General features: G+C 46.9%; 1 protein-coding gene across 2 annotated transcripts in view; it reads right to left on the bottom strand.

Annotated features, from left to right (window-relative positions):
- The window catches only part of LOC146857737 (CYFIP-related Rac1 interactor A-like), a 176,382-nt gene extending 158,627 nt beyond the window's left edge, over nt 1–17,755 (bottom strand). Inside the window, exon 1 of one of the 2 annotated variants that reach the window (XM_085648346.1) lies at nt 16,569–17,755. The gene's annotated coding sequence lies outside the window, so the exon portion shown is untranslated. The remainder of the gene's footprint in view (nt 1–16,568) is intronic. The other variant, XM_085648349.1, reaches the window with a different exon arrangement.
- Between the last annotated feature and the right edge of the window lie 1,081 nt (nt 17,756–18,836).

Here is an 18,836-nt window from a genome sequence, read left to right on the forward strand (position 1 = left end):
GATATTTATCTGCTGTAACACAGCACAGGTGATGCTGTGGTATCTATCTGTTGTGACACAGCACAGGTGATGCTTTGGTATCTATCTGCTGTAACACAGCACAGGTGATGCTGTGGTATCTATGTGTTGTGACACAGCATTGGTGATGCTTTGGTATCTATCTGCTGTAACACAGCACAGGTGATGCTGTGATATTTATCTGCTGTAACACAGCACAGGTAATGCTGAGGTATCTATCTGTTGTGACACAGCACAGGTGATGCTTTGGTATCTATCTGTTGTGACACAGCACAGGTGATGCTTTGGTATCTATCTGCTGTAACACAGCACAGGTGATGCTGTGATATTTATCTGCTGTAACACAGCACAGGTGATGCTGTGGTATCTATCTGTTGTGACACAGCACAGGTGATGCTTTGGTATCTATCTGCTGTAACACAGCACAGGTGATGCTGTGATATTTATCTGCTGTAACACAGCACAGGTAATGCTGAGGTATCTATCTGTTGTGACACAGCACAGGTGATGCTTTGGTATCTATCTGCTGTAACACAGCACAGGTGATGCTGTGATATTTATCTGTTGTGACACAGCACAGGTGATGCTTTGGTATCTATCTGCTGTAACACAGCACAGGTGATGCTGTGGTATCTATCTGTTGTGACACAGCACAGGTGATGCTTTGGTATCTATCTGCTGTAACACAGCACCGGTGATGCTGTGATATTTATCTGCTGTAACACAGCACAGGTGATGCTGTGGTATCTATCTGTTGTGACACAGCACAGGTGATGCTTTGGTATCTATCTGCTGTAACACAGCACAGGTGATGCTGTGGTATCTATGTGTTGTGACACAGCACAGGTGATGCTTTGGTATCTATCTGCTGTAACACAGCACAGGTGATGCTGTGATATTTATCTGCTGTAACACAGCACAGGTAATGCTGAGGTATCTATCTGTTGTGACACAGCACAGGTGATGCTTTGGTATCTATCTGTTGTGACACAGCACAGGTGATGCTTTGGTATCTATCTGCTGTAACACAGCACAGGTGATGCTGTGATATTTATCTGCTGTAACACAGCACAGGTGATGCTGTGGTATCTATGTGTTGTGACACAGCACAGGTGATGCTTTGGTATCTATCTGCTGTAACACAGCACAGGTGATGCTGTGATATTTATCTGCTGTAACACAGCACAGGTAATGCTGAGGTATCTATCTGTTGTGACACAGCACAGGTGATGCTTTGGTATCTATCTGCTGTAACACAGCACAGGTGATGCTGTGATATTTATCTGTTGTGACACAGCACAGGTGATGCTTTGGTATCTATTTGTTGTGACACAGCACAGGTGATGCTGTGGTATCTATCTGTTGTGACACAGCACATGTGATGCTTTGGTATCTATCTGCTGTAACACAGCACAGGTGATGCTGTGATATTTATCTGCTGTAACACAGCACAGGTAATGCTGAGGTATCTATCTGTTGTGACACAGCACAGGTGATGCTTTGGTATCTATCTGTTGTGACACAGCACCGGTGATGCTGTGGTATCTATCTGCTGTAACACAGCACAGGTGATGCTGTGATATTTATCTGCTGTAACACAGCACAGGTAATGCTGAGGTATCTATCTGTTGTGACACAGCACAGGTGATGCTTTGGTATCTATCTGCTGTAACACAGCACAGGTGATGCTGTGGTATCTATGTGTTGTGACACAGCACAGGTGATGCTTTGGTATCTATCTGCTGTAAAACAGCACAGGTGATGCTGTGATATTTATCTGCTGTAACACAGCACAGGTAATGCTAAGGTATCTATCTGTTGTGACACAGCACAGGTGATGCTTTGATATTTATCTGTTGTGACACAGCACAGGTGATGCTGTGGTATCTATCTGTTGTGACACAGCACATGTGATGCTTTGGTATCTATCTGCTGTAACACAGCACCGGTGATGCTGTGATATTTATCTGTTGTGACACAGCACAGGTGATGCTTTGGTATCTATCTGCTGTAACACAGCACAGGTGATGCTGTGGTATCTATCTGTTGTGACACAGCACAGGTGATGCTTTGGTATCTATCTGCTGTAACACAGCACAGGTGATGCTGTGGTATCTATCTGTTGTGACACAGCACAGGTGATGCTTTGGTATCTATCTGCTGTAACACAGCACCGGTGATGCTGTGATATTTATCTGCTGTAACACAGCACAGGTGATGCTGTGGTATCTATCTGTTGTGACACAGCACAGGTGATGCTTTGGTATCTATCTGCTGTAACACAGCACAGGTGATGCTGTGGTATCTATGTGTTGTGACACAGCACAGGTGATGCTTTGGTATCTATCTGCTGTAACACAGCACAGGTGATGCTGTGATATTTATCTGCTGTAACACAGCACAGGTAATGCTGAGGTATCTATCTGTTGTGACACAGCACAGGTGATGCTTTGGTATCTATCTGTTGTGACACAGCACAGGTGATGCTTTGGTATCTATCTGCTGTAACACAGCACAGGTGATGCTGTGATATTTATCTGCTGTAACACAGCACAGGTGATGCTGTGGTATCTATCTGTTGTGACACAGCACAGGTGATGCTTTGGTATCTATCTGCTGTAACACAGCACAGGTGATGCTGTGATATTTATCTGCTGTAACACAGCACAGGTAATGCTGAGGTATCTATCTGTTGTGACACAGCACAGGTGATGCTTTGGTATCTATCTGCTGTAACACAGCACAGGTGATGCTGTGATATTTATCTGTTGTGACACAGCACAGGTGATGCTTTGGTATCTATCTGCTGTAACACAGCACAGGTGATGCTGTGGTATCTATCTGTTGTGACACAGCACAGGTGATGCTTTGGTATCTATCTGCTGTAACACAGCACCGGTGATGCTGTGATATTTATCTGCTGTAACACAGCACAGGTGATGCTGTGGTATCTATCTGTTGTGACACAGCACAGGTGATGCTTTGGTATCTATCTGCTGTAACACAGCACAGGTGATGCTGTGGTATCTATGTGTTGTGACACAGCACAGGTGATGCTTTGGTATCTATCTGCTGTAACACAGCACAGGTGATGCTGTGATATTTATCTGCTGTAACACAGCACAGGTAATGCTGAGGTATCTATCTGTTGTGACACAGCACAGGTGATGCTTTGGTATCTATCTGTTGTGACACAGCACAGTTGATGCTTTGGTATCTATCTGCTGTAACACAGCACAGGTGATGCTGTGATATTTATCTGCTGTAACACAGCACAGGTGATGCTGTGGTATCTATGTGTTGTGACACAGCACAGGTGATGCTTGGGTATCTATCTGCTGTAACACAGCACAGGTGATGCTGTGATATTTATCTGCTGTAACACAGCACAGGTAATGCTGAGGTATCTATCTGTTGTGACACAGCACAGGTGATGCGTTGGTATCTATCTGCTGTAACACAGCACAGGTGATGCTGTGATATTTATCTGCTGTAACACAGCACAGGTAATGCTGAGGTATCTATCTGTTGTGACACAGCACAGGTGATGCTTTGGTATCTATCTGTTGTGACACAGCACCGGTGATGCTGTGGTATCTATCTGCTGTAACACAGCACAGGTGATGCTGTGATATTTATCTGCTGTAACACAGCACAGGTAATGCTGAGGTATCTATCTGTTGTGACACAGCACAGGTGATGCTTTGGTATCTATCTGCTGTAACACAGCACAGGTGATGCTGTGGTATCTATGTGTTGTGACACAGCACAGGTGATGCTTTGGTATCTATCTGCTGTAAAACAGCACAGGTGATGCTGTGATATTTATCTGCTGTAACACAGTACAGGTAATGCTGAGGTATCTATCTGTTGTGACACAGCACAGGTGATGCTTTGGTATCTATCTGCTGTAACACAGCACAGGTGATGCTGTGGTATCTATCTGTTGTGACACAGCACAGGTGATGCTTTGGTATCTATCTGCTGTAACACAGCACAGGTGATGCTGTGGTATCTATCTGTTGTGACACAGCACAGGTGATGCTTTGGTATCTATCTGCTGTAACACAGCACCGGTGATGCTGTGGTATCTATCTGTTGTGACACAGCACAGGTGATGCTTTGGTATCTATCTGCTGTAACACAGCACAGGTGATGCTGTGGTATCTATCTGTTGTGACACAGCACAGGTGATGCTTTGGTATCTATCTGCTGTAACACAGCACCGGTGATGCTGTGATATTTATCTGCTGTAACACAGCACAGGTGATGCTGTGGTATCTATCTGTTGTGACACAGCACAGGTGATGCTTTGGTATCTATCTGCTGTAACACAGCACAGGTGATGCTGTGGTATCTATGTGTTGTGACACAGCACAGGTGATGCTTTGGTATCTATCTGCTGTAACACAGCACAGGTGATGCTGTGATATTTATCTGCTGTAACACAGCACAGGTAATGCTGAGGTATCTATCTGTTGTGACACAGCACAGGTGATGCTTTGGTATCTATCTGTTGTGACACAGCACAGGTGATGCTTTGGTATCTATCTGCTGTAACACAGCACAGGTGATGCTGTGATATTTATCTGCTGTAACACAGCACAGGTGATGCTGTGGTATCTATCTGTTGTGACACAGCACAGGTGATGCTTTGGTATCTATCTGCTGTAACACAGCACAGGTGATGCTGTGATATTTATCTGCTGTAACACAGCACAGGTAATGCTGAGGTATCTATCTGTTGTGACACAGCACAGGTGATGCTTTGGTATCTATCTGCTGTAACACAGCACAGGTGATGCTGTGATATTTATCTGTTGTGACACAGCACAGGTGATGCTTTGGTATCTATCTGCTGTAACACAGCACAGGTGATGCTGTGGTATCTATCTGTTGTGACACAGCACAGGTGATGCTTTGGTATCTATCTGCTGTAACACAGCACCGGTGATGCTGTGATATTTATCTGCTGTAACACAGCACAGGTGATGCTGTGGTATCTATCTGTTGTGACACAGCACAGGTGATGCTTTGGTATCTATCTGCTGTAACACAGCACAGGTGATGCTGTGGTATCTATGTGTTGTGACACAGCACAGGTGATGCTTTGGTATCTATCTGCTGTAACACAGCACAGGTGATGCTGTGATATTTATCTGCTGTAACACAGCACAGGTAATGCTGAGGTATCTATCTGTTGTGACACAGCACAGGTGATGCTTTGGTATCTATCTGTTGTGACACAGCACAGTTGATGCTTTGGTATCTATCTGCTGTAACACAGCACAGGTGATGCTGTGATATTTATCTGCTGTAACACAGCACAGGTGATGCTGTGGTATCTATGTGTTGTGACACAGCACAGGTGATGCTTGGGTATCTATCTGCTGTAACACAGCACAGGTGATGCTGTGATATTTATCTGCTGTAACACAGCACAGGTAATGCTGAGGTATCTATCTGTTGTGACACAGCACAGGTGATGCGTTGGTATCTATCTGCTGTAACACAGCACAGGTGATGCTGTGATATTTATCTGCTGTAACACAGCACAGGTAATGCTGAGGTATCTATCTGTTGTGACACAGCACAGGTGATGCTTTGGTATCTATCTGTTGTGACACAGCACCGGTGATGCTGTGGTATCTATCTGCTGTAACACAGCACAGGTGATGCTGTGATATTTATCTGCTGTAACACAGCACAGGTAATGCTGAGGTATCTATCTGTTGTGACACAGCACAGGTGATGCTTTGGTATCTATCTGCTGTAACACAGCACAGGTGATGCTGTGGTATCTATGTGTTGTGACACAGCACAGGTGATGCTTTGGTATCTATCTGCTGTAAAACAGCACAGGTGATGCTGTGATATTTATCTGCTGTAACACAGCACAGGTAATGCTGAGGTATCTATCTGTTGTGACACAGCACAGGTGATGCTTTGGTATCTATCTGCTGTAACACAGCACAGGTGATGCTGTGATATTTATCTGTTGTGACACAGCACAGGTGATGCTGTGGTATCTATCTGTTGTGACACAGCACATGTGATGCTTTGGTATCTATCTGCTGTAACATAGCACCGGTGATGCTGTGATATTTATCTGCTGTAACATGGCAAATGTGATGCACGCGTGTCTGTCTGCTGTAATAAAAGAGGTGACATGGTTGTTTTTCCCCATGTCGGTATGTATCAGTGCCATAATTGTGCAGATGTGGTGAAGATATTTGTTGGAGTCATTAACAAACAGACGTGATGCCATTAAATAGACGCGGTCTGATATCATAAGCTGGTGCAGCCATGCCTCGGTGCTATAACAGCAGTGGTGATGAAGTTGTGTTTCTTTGCTGAAATATGACAGATGTGATCCAATTGTGTCTGTGCTGTAATCTAGCAGCATTGATGCAGTGGTGTTGTGGAGATCCGTTTGTATTTCGAAGGGTTGTGGAGTGCGCTCTCAGCTTGGCCCCAGAACACTTGGAAAGTAACTGTGTGTTGTGTTTGTGTGTCCCTGCAGATGAGACAGGCCTGTGCTGTGGGCTGCAGCCTCCCACCTGCCACTCTGGCTCTGTCAGTGGGTGCTTGTATCAGCAGGCAGCAGCTGAATGTAACAGTCAAAGGCTGTAAATCCAATGGGATTACTGCCCAAGAAATATCTGCACCAAGGGTCATCTGGCATCAGCAGGAACTATGGTATGGTACGGTGTGGCGTGGCATGGTATGGCATGGTATAGCATAGTATGGTATGGTACGGTGTGGCGTGGTATGGTATGGCATGGCATGGTATGGTATGGTACGGTATAGCATGGCATGGTATGGTATGATATGAACACCATTATACAAAACAATAGGTCTGGGATAAAATATTAAAACCACAAAAAACGTTTAAAAAAATGCGGGACATCCAAACACAAAATCTGAAATGAAGTTAATCATCAGTGACAGCAGAGCGTTGCAACATTTGAATGATGTTATATTAGTAAAAGAATCTACAATTGTAAGAGTTAGAACTCTAATTTAGAATAAGACGTGTCTAAAAAATACACATTTCATGCGCAGATTTAGATTGTTCAACTTCCAGGCATATCTTTCGAGCATCACTCACTGTTTGTGCCTCAAACCAGTAAAAATAATCTTTATGCCAACTAAATCCGGCAGATGCGAATAAAACTTCATTGCTAAAACTACCAGTTTACAGTAATGCCCCGAGATCCCCACTACCAAGATGATGGAAGCCAGGCAGCTGGATATTGCTTTTGCCTAGACTCCAGGAGTTTGGCTAAGAGAGCATCCAGTAAGACCCACAGAAGGAGAGGTGTCTCCCTGCCTCTAACTGAACACAATTGGATACTCCCTCCAACACACCCCACCTAAAATAAACCCCTTCCCTTCACAATCAGGAAGATACCTCCTATCCAAACACATCATAAAGGTGCCACGTGCTGCATGCCGTACAGCCAGAAAGAGGCCACTGCCAACTACAACATCAATTCAGGAAGTTACATTGACTTCTCTGCATTGTGAAGAAACCACCACCACTACCGCAGACATCAAGAAGCTACCACCAACATCCTCCCTTCCAAATCAAAAGGTGTCTCTGCTCACTACTAGCTATTTTACTACACAGTAGCGGCCCCTGCAGGTAAGAGCGCTGTGGGGCTGGGTGGGGAGATGAGATTTTGACAGACGACAACGAGGAAAAATGTATTATTTAATTTTCTCTCATAGTTGTCTGTCGAATTCCAACCCCCCCCCCCCCCACCCCCCAACCCGGCCCACCGCTCTTACTTGCAGGGGCTGCTACTGTTAATACATCAAGAAAATTTCACTAATAGTAGTCTCTCGTCACCAGGAAGATACCTCCCAAGGCAACCATTCTCCTTAAGGTGGTAGCAAGCAAAAGAAAAGATGACCTAATCACAAACTCCTCCATATCACCAAATTAGCAACAATAGCCTCTCCACATTAAGAACATATGACATGAATCCAGTTTAAACCAAGACATTAGCCCCTTGAGATTAAGAAAATATTGCTAGCAGCAACCCATTTTAAGCATAGCACAGATTCTAAACCCCTGCATCAAGAAGACCGTCAACAACCCCTCAGAATACAGACAATAGCACCGCAAAGAAACTGTGCCATCATCAACAGCTCATCGGCATCAAAAAGAAACAATCAGCAACTGTTCCACAGAATGAAAAGTAAAACGTGTCCATTTCATAAGGACACCACAACAACAACCATTCAAGAACTAACCACAACTCCACTGTATGAAGATGATACCGCCATCATAAACCCCCAAATCAAGAAGATACAACCAAGAGCATATCCCACATCTTGAAGGTACTGCAACTCTTCTCATCAATCAAAAATCTCTCAACCTTTTGAAGATACCACCATCAGCAATCCACTCAAACATATGCCTTTACCAGACCCCACAGGCATCAAGAGGATACTACCACTAACCCTCGCATATCAAAAAAAATACCACCACCAATAATTGTCTAATCAATGATATATTGATGTCAGTATCCCCTTCACAGAATTATTACCCCTCTATCAGCCTCTTGATGTCTGGAAGCCTTCACCAACAACATCCACTCCACAGGAAGAAGAAACTACTAACAACAATAAACAATATCTCTACGCCAAGTAGATTCCACTACCATGCACACTTTTATATCAAGAATGCACCACTACCAAGGCAGTGGGACCCAATGACCTGTTGGTGGAGCTTTTTAAGTGCATGACAGATAAATTGGCAGAGCACACGCTGGTCATGTTTCGGGCTGCAAGGGAGGAGGGGTGCCTGTCGCTGGACCCGAGGACCTCAACCACAGTTCTGATTCCAAAAAAGGGTAATCCTACAGCGGAGTGTGGCTTATATAGGCCTATCTCCTGGCTCAACCTGGAAGTCAAAGTGCTGGCAAAGAGCTTGGTGTCCAGGTTGCGGTCAGTTATCAACAAAATTATTCATCCGGACCAGTCTGGCTTCATGACGCCTCAGAGTATGCCCCTCAATCGTCATATGACTAAACACCTGCATTTTGAACCAGCGACTCGCCTTTCTCTCGATACCAGAAAAGTGTCAACAGTGTGAAGTGGAAATATATATTCACAACACTTGAACAGATGGATTTTGGCCCAAGGTGGTGGGACTGGGTGCGACTTCTTTATCGGGACACGCTGGTGCGGATTAATGCCACGCTATCCTGGACTTTTACCCTGAAGAGGGGCACGCGTCATGGCTGTCCTCTCTTTCCCATCATATTTGGCTTGGCAGGGCACTCGAGCTACTGGCGGCCTGGGTCCACCAGGGCCCTCTGATTTGGGGCATAAGTAGTAATGAGGCATGGGAGGAACGTATTTCTCTTTATACTGATGACATATTGCTCTATGTCGCTAAACCCCTCTGGTCCACTGACAGGATATTGCAGGTCTTCTGAATATTTGGGGTAAACTACGGGTATCAAATCAACTGGGGTAAATTTCTGGTCTTCCCACAGGCCGGGGAAGCTCCGATACTACCGTCGGACTGTATCACACCGATTACACAAGACAGATTGTATACCTAGACATTTTCATTACTCTGATTCCGGAGCGTTTCCTACAAGAAAACCTGCTTTCACAATTGGACAGACTGTACAGGGATGTGGAACAATGGCGATCCCTTCCGTTGTCATTGATGGGTAGGGCCGCCCTTTTAAAAATGATGGCACTACCACGCCTGCTATATGTTCTCCAGAACACTCCCTACAAGGTCTACCCAGACGTTTTAAAGTGTATTGATCATAAGTTCAGAATACTGCAATGGGATCGAGGAAGTTCCAGCATAGTGGTGCATTAACTGCACAGGGGTGTCTACTAAGGGAAGTTGGCTGTCCTCGCAGCACAGCTCACAGCTGTCTATGATTGGGTATTCGGTGACCTGGCAGAATTTCATGTTGGCCTAGATGCCATGGGAAAAGGAGGTTATGATTTGAATTTGTATAAACAATCAGTTGAACGGGCTGCGCCGACTCATACCCAGGCAGTTGTCCGCTTATGGAGAGAGGCGTTGAGATATTTGGGTTGAGGGGGAAACTGACAGCCCTGATCCCATTGTGGAATAGTGACCTTTTGCATGAAGTTGGGGCCCTTAATGGACATGCAAAATGGATTTGTATTTATTTATTTTATATTTTTATTTAACAGAGTTTTATATAGGCATTCCCCATCTGGGTGATGTATGAAGAGGGCATGCGATGGTGACATTTGACACCTTGCGACAGAACTATGAGATTGTGGAGACAAAATACTATAGACATCTACAACTGGGACATACCCTTCGCCACCATGTCTTAGGGGATGACCTAGTGCCGGAGGTAGCTCCGCTGGAGGATCGCCTTCGTTTAGCATCATTGGAATGCAAGGCTGTCTCCATGACATACAGGAAGACTATGAACAATCCCCCCGATCTGTTTACTACCCTGAGAGAGGTCTGGGATAGGGACGTGAGGACCCTTGACGATGATGCCTGGACGGAAGCCATTCAAAGCCCCTGACAGGTAACAATACGGGTATGGTTTAGGGTGATCCATCTAAAGATACTCCATAGGGCATATTATTCCAGGGTTCTTCTTCACAAAATGGGTAGGGGGGACACGCAGCTCTGTTTGAGAGAATGTGGGCAAGAAGGTACTTTCTTTCATATCCTATAGGCATGCCCATCAATACAGTTCTTCTAGACGAGGGTCTTACAGACTATGACCAATATCTTGGGACAGGTTGTTTCCTTGAATGCCAAACTGCTCGTTTTAAATGTTTCAGGGGAACAGGTGTGACCAAGAAATCAGAGGATCTGGCTGACAACTGCTGCAATTGTGGCCAAGCGCAACATAGCACATGCCTGGGGTGCAGGGTCTTCTAGGAGTGGAAGTCCAACCTGGACTAGTGTTAGAAGGCAGAATGAGTGCTATATCAGAGTAGAGGCTGCCCTAAAAAATGGGACAAGGTGTGGGGCAATTGGTGCGCCTATTGTTGCGAATAAACGAGAATTCGTAGGGGAACGGGTACATTTGGTGTAACTGTCCAGATCTATATTGGTAGTTTGCTACTGTCAGATGCATCAAGGTTGTGCTTAATTGACTGTGTTGACCACACCAACGACTCCATTGTTGTCTGTATTATTCCCGTTGATGATAAGAAATGCTTTCACTGCTGCACCTATTGTACTATGAGCATATGCTTTCTCTTGATTACAATAAAAAGATTTTCCCAAAACAAAACAAGAATGCACCACTACCAATAATCCTTCTTCATCAAGAGGGTATATCCAACATCAAGCCAACTTCATTGGAATACCACTACCTTCAGCTTATCTTCATCAATTTGATACCACTACCATCAACCTATTTTCATAAAGAGAAGGCTAATTAATCACTGTTCTTCATAAAGGGACCGCCATCAACAGTCCTTTCTTCTGAAATGGATGCCATCACCTGAAAATTGTATTCATCAAGTAGATACCATTGCCACACAATTCACATTAAGAAGATATCACCAGCAGTCGCCCTTGTAAATCGTGAACATGCCACCAGCAACCGTTATTTACCCAAAATACAGCACCGTGTTGTGCCCCCTGCTTCAGGAGCACATTCAGGACCACTCCATGAAGGTGCTATTAATGGATATCAACTCCATTTATACACTAAGATTGCAGACTGGCAACAGCAACATGCTCAGAGTGTGCAAAAGACATGCTAGGAGTGGGCACCCGGTCAGTGCCTGGGCAGCAGGTTCCATTGAAGAGCTTTGTATTTGTAACATCTGCAGTCGAGCCCATTGATGGGGATACTATGAAAGAGCTCCAGCTCCAAGGGCACGCGCAGCGCCCAGATACAATAGCTGCACATAGGCTTCATGCATGGTGGATTGATGGACACACGTTTCATGGACACTGTATTGATGGCCAATACACCCAGGCCATGATTATTATTGAATGACATGCTGTAGTTGAATATCAGAATCAGAGACATGAAATGAATGGGGGCCGTCTCCAGTCATGCGCGTAGCACACAGCTTCGATGGTGCGCTGTACGCATGGATGAGCAGCCAGCTATAGTAACAGTTTCATAGGCGCACTCTTCAGCGGAGTCGGTACCTTGACACAGTTCACAGCTCGACCCCAGGGATGCAGTGTTCGTTGCGCGCCAGCTAATGTCTCTAGGACAGAGGATCTAGGGATGCTCTGTGACAGCTGACTCCAGGAATGCCCTTGCGCTGGTGACGTGTACATCAGCAGTGTCTCTAGGAATGTGCTGAGCACCAAGCTCTAGGGATGCACTATGGGTGGACACCAGCTCCAAGAACTTTCTATCATGGGCAATGACAGTGTTTACTTGGCAATGGTCACAGGGATGAGCTTACGGTAGGCACTGGATCCAGGGTTGGGCACTAGATGGGATACAGGGGTGCACTATGCATTGGCATTCCCTCCATGGATGTACTAAGAATGTGCAACATATACAGGGATGTGCTTTGACCACCAGTTCCATACACATGCTGTGTCAAGGTATATGAAATGGATAGGTGTCCAAACACGTTATGGGCAGACACCGGCACCAGGGCCATGTTACTCCTGAGTCATAGGCTTGAGCTGCATGGAAGCACCAGCTCCAGGGCGAGGAAGGACTGTACAGCAGCTTTGAGATGGAGCGCTGGCTCGAGATATGCAGTACATACTGGGCATTGACCTCTAGGGCATGCCACACATGGCCACGCGGATGACCTTATATAGGCGGCTCTTCAAGAGAATGGCCCTGGGTGGGAATCCTTTCTATGCATGGAGATGCACCCGATGTGCATCAGCTGTCGGTATACACTATGGGTGAGCAATGAGGCAAGCGCTCTGTCATTGGGTTTCTGCTGGAGCTAGTGACTATGTTATGATCATAGACTACCTCCAGGGATGTTTAGTGGATTGGCGCCAGATCTGTGGAGGAGCTTAAAGTGAGCACCAGCCTCAGACATGGGCTAAAGACAGACATGGCCCCAGGTTGTATGTCATTAAATCAAGGTCAAGAGTTTCGATCTACACACACATTGACTTAAGAATATCGACTGCCAACATATTGTCAAGATAGGCATGCATTGTCAAATACAGATATTCTAACTCCATTTCCACTTACCTCAACGATAAGATGGTGGACAACACTGAGGATATGCCAATATTCGACCTTTGATACTACGGTGGTGCACACAGAGATGTGTTATGAACAGGCAGGAGCTACAGGCCGCTTCTACAGATTGATACCAGCATGTTATGGGTAGAACTAGCACCAGGGCCACCCCACCAGCTTCACGGGCATGATAGAAAGTGGGCACCGACGCAGGTATTTGCACAACATCTCAGCATATGGCTTGAGGAATGCACTGTGTGTATGAACATCGGCTCCAACAATGTGGTATGAACCTGCACAGACAGCCTGGGGGTTAGGTGTTAGCTTCAGGAATTCACTATATCCACCCTTTGCCTTCAAGGATATAGTAAGTGTTGGCACTGGTGCCAGCCGGTACGAAGCTGTGGAGAGGTGACACATTCATGGACATGATCTAAGTAGACAACGACTCTAGCGAGCCTTTGCAGATGGGCACCTGGTTCACAGAGAAGGTGTGAAGTGGTGTAGATTCTTGAGACAACGCATGTGTGGGCACCTGCTTCATGGGCGTGCCAGGGGGGCATCATTTCAAAAGACTTGCTCTGGGTAGGTTCAAGATCCAGGGAGATGCTTCAGCTATATGTGTGGGTACCGTATCCAGGGACACAGTATGATTGGCACATTCCAGGAACAGTGCATTTATTCATGCACACCGGATCAATATACCCCTCCCACCCCCGTGGGCAGATGCAGCACCAGGAAACTATGGGCGGACACGACAGAAGTGCAGTGTGGGTGGACACTGGCTGCATGGATGTGTTACGAGTGGGCAGAAAGGTCCAGGCACATACTCTAAATGCACAGTGGCTCTAGACACACTATGTGTAAGCATACACTCCAGGAACGGGCTGGGGGTTGGCACTAGTTACAGAGATTCACTGAAGGATACTGTGGGTGACAGTCGGTTCCAGGGATGGACAACTGATGGGAACCAGCCAAGAGGTGCACTGTGAAAGGACACGCGCTACAGGAAAGCACAATGTGTGGGTATCATTTCCAAGAACATGCAATAGATGTGAACATACCCCAGTAACGAGCTATGGACATGTAAGGGATTCTTGGACATGCAATTAGATTCACGCTATTAATGGGCACCTGCTTCATAGATACACTGAAAGACATGGTAACGCTTTCTGTAGGTACAATACAGATGAGCACCAGCGTTGATGGGCACAGTATGATGGGGCAGTGGTTTCAGATGTAAGTATGGATGCCCCCCCTCCCCCTTCACATAAACTCTTGGGATCCCCTCTGGTGGCCACAGACTCCCCAGACATGCAGAGCACCGGCGTCCCTCCACTAGGGACGTGCTACCAATGGCTTCAGAGGGGCCCTATGGGAGGGTAATGGGCTAAACTATGGGCGAGTCCAAGCTCTGGTCCAGGTTTTGGAGGAAGAGGCACTGGGACTTAAATGCACCATGGCTGGGCACTAATATTCTAAACACCGGCTGCCAGGGCTGTGATACAGATGGGCACATGTGCTGAGATGTGTCATGTTGTGGCTGAGGGGAGGAAAATAAAGTAAATATTACCAGGAGATGCTAATGCCCACACTGATGGGTGGCCATGAAATGTGAAGAAAAATGGGCAGTGGATGGATAAAGCTGGCATGAGTACCTCAAACATCATTTAGACGCGAAAGGAGCGGGCCGGCATTGTCTGAGATGTGAAAGAGCAACACGTCAAGTGGCCTGGAAAGAGCACCACAACATTGTCTATTCAAGGAAGGATCTGCCCAAACTCCAGTGATCTGGATGGAACCACCCGAATCATGGGATCTATGAAGAAGCACCAAAAATTGTCAGATCTGGTCCATACCAAACAAACATTATATGAACTGTAAAGGAACACCCCAATATCCCCCGACCTAGAATAAAAGACCCTACCATTGCCTGGTCTGTGAAAGAGCATCCAACATTATCAAGCCTGCCAATGAGCATAGAATATATGTCTGGTCAATGCAGGAGCACCCCAGCATCGCCCAATCCAAGAAGAAGCAGTGCAGCACTACATCGTATGCGCAGGAGCACCCCAACAATAGCTCATCTGAGAAGGAAAAACCTAACATCCTTACATCATTTGATCTCGGGAGTGGAGGTCATCTCAGTGTCTACAGAACAGTCCACCATCATCTGATCTGAGCTCGAACAACTCAATGCCATGTGATGTGTGCAGGGAACATCCCTTTATCAATGGATGGGGCAGGTACACCTCCTGCATGTGACTGATGCACTGTTCATGCCGCCCTTTGCGTACGTGCATCTTCCTTGGCTTGCAACATTCTGTCAGCTAATCCCCTACCCTATTACATCGGGTGCCACAAGGCTTGACCCAGAGGGTATTATACAGACCTAAGTACGGATGATCTCTCCCATGTAAGACCTACTTCTTCCTGTCCATACCCATAGGTTGGGCCCACTACTCATGCGCTCACCCCGGGGCCAGCCCAGTACCCTTGGCTCTCTACTCCCAGTATCCTCTGAAAGGTCTGGTCAGATATTGACGATCTTCCCTAGATCTGTCCATGTAGCTGAGGGTCCCCTAGGTCTAATCCTGTACTTATGGTTTCACCTCTGCTCTGACTCAATACTTAGGCTCCCCCTAGATCGGGTTCACTACTTACATTCTCCGGCTGGATCTGGCGAAGGAGTCAAGATCTCGCCCTAGGCCAGGACCACGACATATGATCGCTCCTCACGCTGGCCTAGTATTCATGGACTTCTGCGATGTATGGCCCAGTAGATTACTCATAGTCTCGCTCCGCAACAGTATAGTACTCATTGCTCCTACAGAGATTTAACCCTGTACACACGGTCTACTTCTTTAGGTGGTCTCCACTCCGGGTCTCTCCCAGTGATCATGGTCTTGCCCTACGTTTCACCACCAGGTCACAGCCTCCACTCAAGGGTCAGTGTTCTTCTGCCATTTGCAACCAAAGTCCGGCCAGTCAGAGAGACCTCACAAAGCCTGGCCCAGTAGTCACTGTCACTCACCAGGCGTGTGCCGATTATTCCACTTTCAACGCCGCCTAAGCTGTGGTATAACCCAATACGTGAGTCCAAATCCCACACCAAGCCCAGTAGTCACCTTCTTCCCAGATCCGACCTAGTTCTCATGGTCTCCCCTCCTTCCCCACCCGATCAGCCTGATTCCCAATCTCCCTCATAGTTCCTCCTAGTACTCATGGATTCCCAAGGTCAAACTCAAAGTATTCTCACTGCCCGGTCCATCTCCGTACTCACAGACCACATTCTGGTGTGGTCCAGTACATATTGCCTGACTATTTTACTCATAATCACCCTCCCCAGCCCAGTACTCATATTCCCCGTGCCCCAGTACTCACGGTTGTCATCCGGCGGTGGCAGCCTGTGGCTGGCGATGTCTGCAGAGCGAGTTGTTTTTTGGCCGGTCCTATAGGCAATCTATCCTCAGCAGTCCTACACTCAGCTGTTCTTCAGCTAGTAGACACAAAGCCGTAGTTCTACCAGTGCTATAGGGAGTCGGTGTCAGTCAGTCTGTACAAGGGGTTGTACTTGAGCAGATCCTGCAGAGAGTCGATCGGTGGCAGTTCCTTTGGAGGCTCTCATAGGCAGGTCCTCTCTAGACGTGTTCTTCGCTATTTCCTATAGGGTAGATCTTTGGATCCTCCAGTAGGGAGTTGCTCTTTCTCATATCCTATGGAATATCATTCTTTGATTTTGCCAATCATGCTTTTTCCTCCAGAGGATACTATAGACTAATTCCTTGGCAGGCCCTATAGGGAATCACTCATCGGTAGGTCTCACAGAGTGCTTGGTCCACAGATCTGATCGTGTCATTCATTGGCAGGTCTTATGGAGGCGGTGTCCACCCAATGCTCCGGACCAGCACCTCCTATGGAGTGTTTCTTCATACATTCATATAGATCAGGCTTCTGTCCTATGGAGACGTTCTCAGGCGGGTCACATAGAGGTTATATCTTCAGCAGGTCGCAGAGAGATGACCCTTCGCAGGTCGTAGAGAGCCTACTTCTGCAGGTGCGAGAGGGTCCTGTTTGGGAGGTCCTATGGAAATGGCTTTCGACAGGTCCTGTGAAGAATTGCCCTGCAGCCCCTTCTGCAGGAGCTATAGGGTCCTATAGGAACGCTCTGCGGCCGGTCCTGTGGGAATGGCTCTGCAGCGGGTCCCCTAGAGATGCCTTCTGCTTGGCCGGTTCTATAGGGGAGCCTTGCGTCGCCGCTCCTATAGAATCATTGTTCGGCAAGACGTGTGGAGAGCGTCTGAGGATACGCGCCGGTGCGATGCCCCACTGAGTGGCACTCTCGCACTCTTTCTCTCTGTCTGTCGTTCTCCCTCCTCCCCCCGCCCTCTCTTTAGCGCTCCCTCCCTTTCCCCTCGCTCGTTCCCCCGTCCCACCTCCTCCCTCTCTGTCTCTTATCACTGAGCCATTGAAGTGCTCCGTACGCGCTTCTCTTTCTTCCGCCTCTCACTCCCGCCCTTTCCACCTCGCACCCTGTCTCTCTCCTTCCTCTGTCTGTCTCCCCCTCCTCTGTCCCCCTCTTTCGCGCGCTCTCTCTACGCCCCTCTTCCTCTTTCCTCCCTCTCCCTCATCACACTCTCTTTCTTATAGGCAGCTCTAGTGCAGCTGCTGCGATCCGTATAAAATGCACCACAAAGACCCCCAACCCCCACCCGACCGTCTCTGACGTCTCAGGGACGATTAACCCCCTATATGCCGGTTCTCCGCGCGGGGTTGTGGGGTTTGCGAGACTGCCGTCAGCCCTAGGTTGGTGGTAGCGGGTGAGTGTATGAAGGATGAGTGGTATGAGGTAAACAGTGTGTGTCAGAATAACTTCATCTACCCAACATTGGGGGCGGGGCTAGGGGGGTAAATACCTAGTGCCCATTCATGGGAGCGATTGACAGAAGCTGACTATCACAGCTCTATCTATCTGCTCTTTTTGGTGTTACTATAATATTTTTACAAAATGCCAAATGTTCTGGTTTGTATCTTTTCTCATTGATAATCTCCCTCCATTTTGAGGGGAAAGGGGTCCATTAACTGACTGGCTCGCCTCTCCCAATTCCGTGGACTAGGGGCCTATGACGTGGGCAGCCCTGTCCATCATATTAGTAGCTGGCATGGAGCATCAGCCTTGGCACGAGGAGCCAGCTGTGATTTATCTGGCAGCACACGTGTAGTGCAACACCTAGGCATTTCATAGGAAGCTCCCTAGAATAATATACATATTACACTGGCATATCATAGAGAGCTCCCTAGCATTATATAGGCAGTAAACTCCTATATTATAGACACCACCCTGGCATACCATAGACAATATCCTGGTATAGTGTAGACAGCACCCTGCCATATTATAGAGACAACCCTGGCATACCATAGACAGTATCCTGGTATAGTGTAGACAGCACCCTGCCAAATTATAGAGACAACCCTGGCATACTATAGAGAGTGCACTGGCATATTATAGATTTTACACTGGTATATTATAGAGAACGCCCATGAATACTATAGGCAGCAGCCTCCTATATTGTAGACAGCAACCTGCCAAATTATAGAGACCACACTGGCATACTATAGAGACTATCCTGGCATATTATAGAACGCTCCCTA

The sequence above is a fragment of the Triturus cristatus genome, chromosome 3_2 (genome assembly GCF_964204655.1).
Source record: "Triturus cristatus chromosome 3_2, aTriCri1.1, whole genome shotgun sequence".
Classification (NCBI taxonomy): Eukaryota; Metazoa; Chordata; class Amphibia; order Caudata; family Salamandridae; genus Triturus; species Triturus cristatus.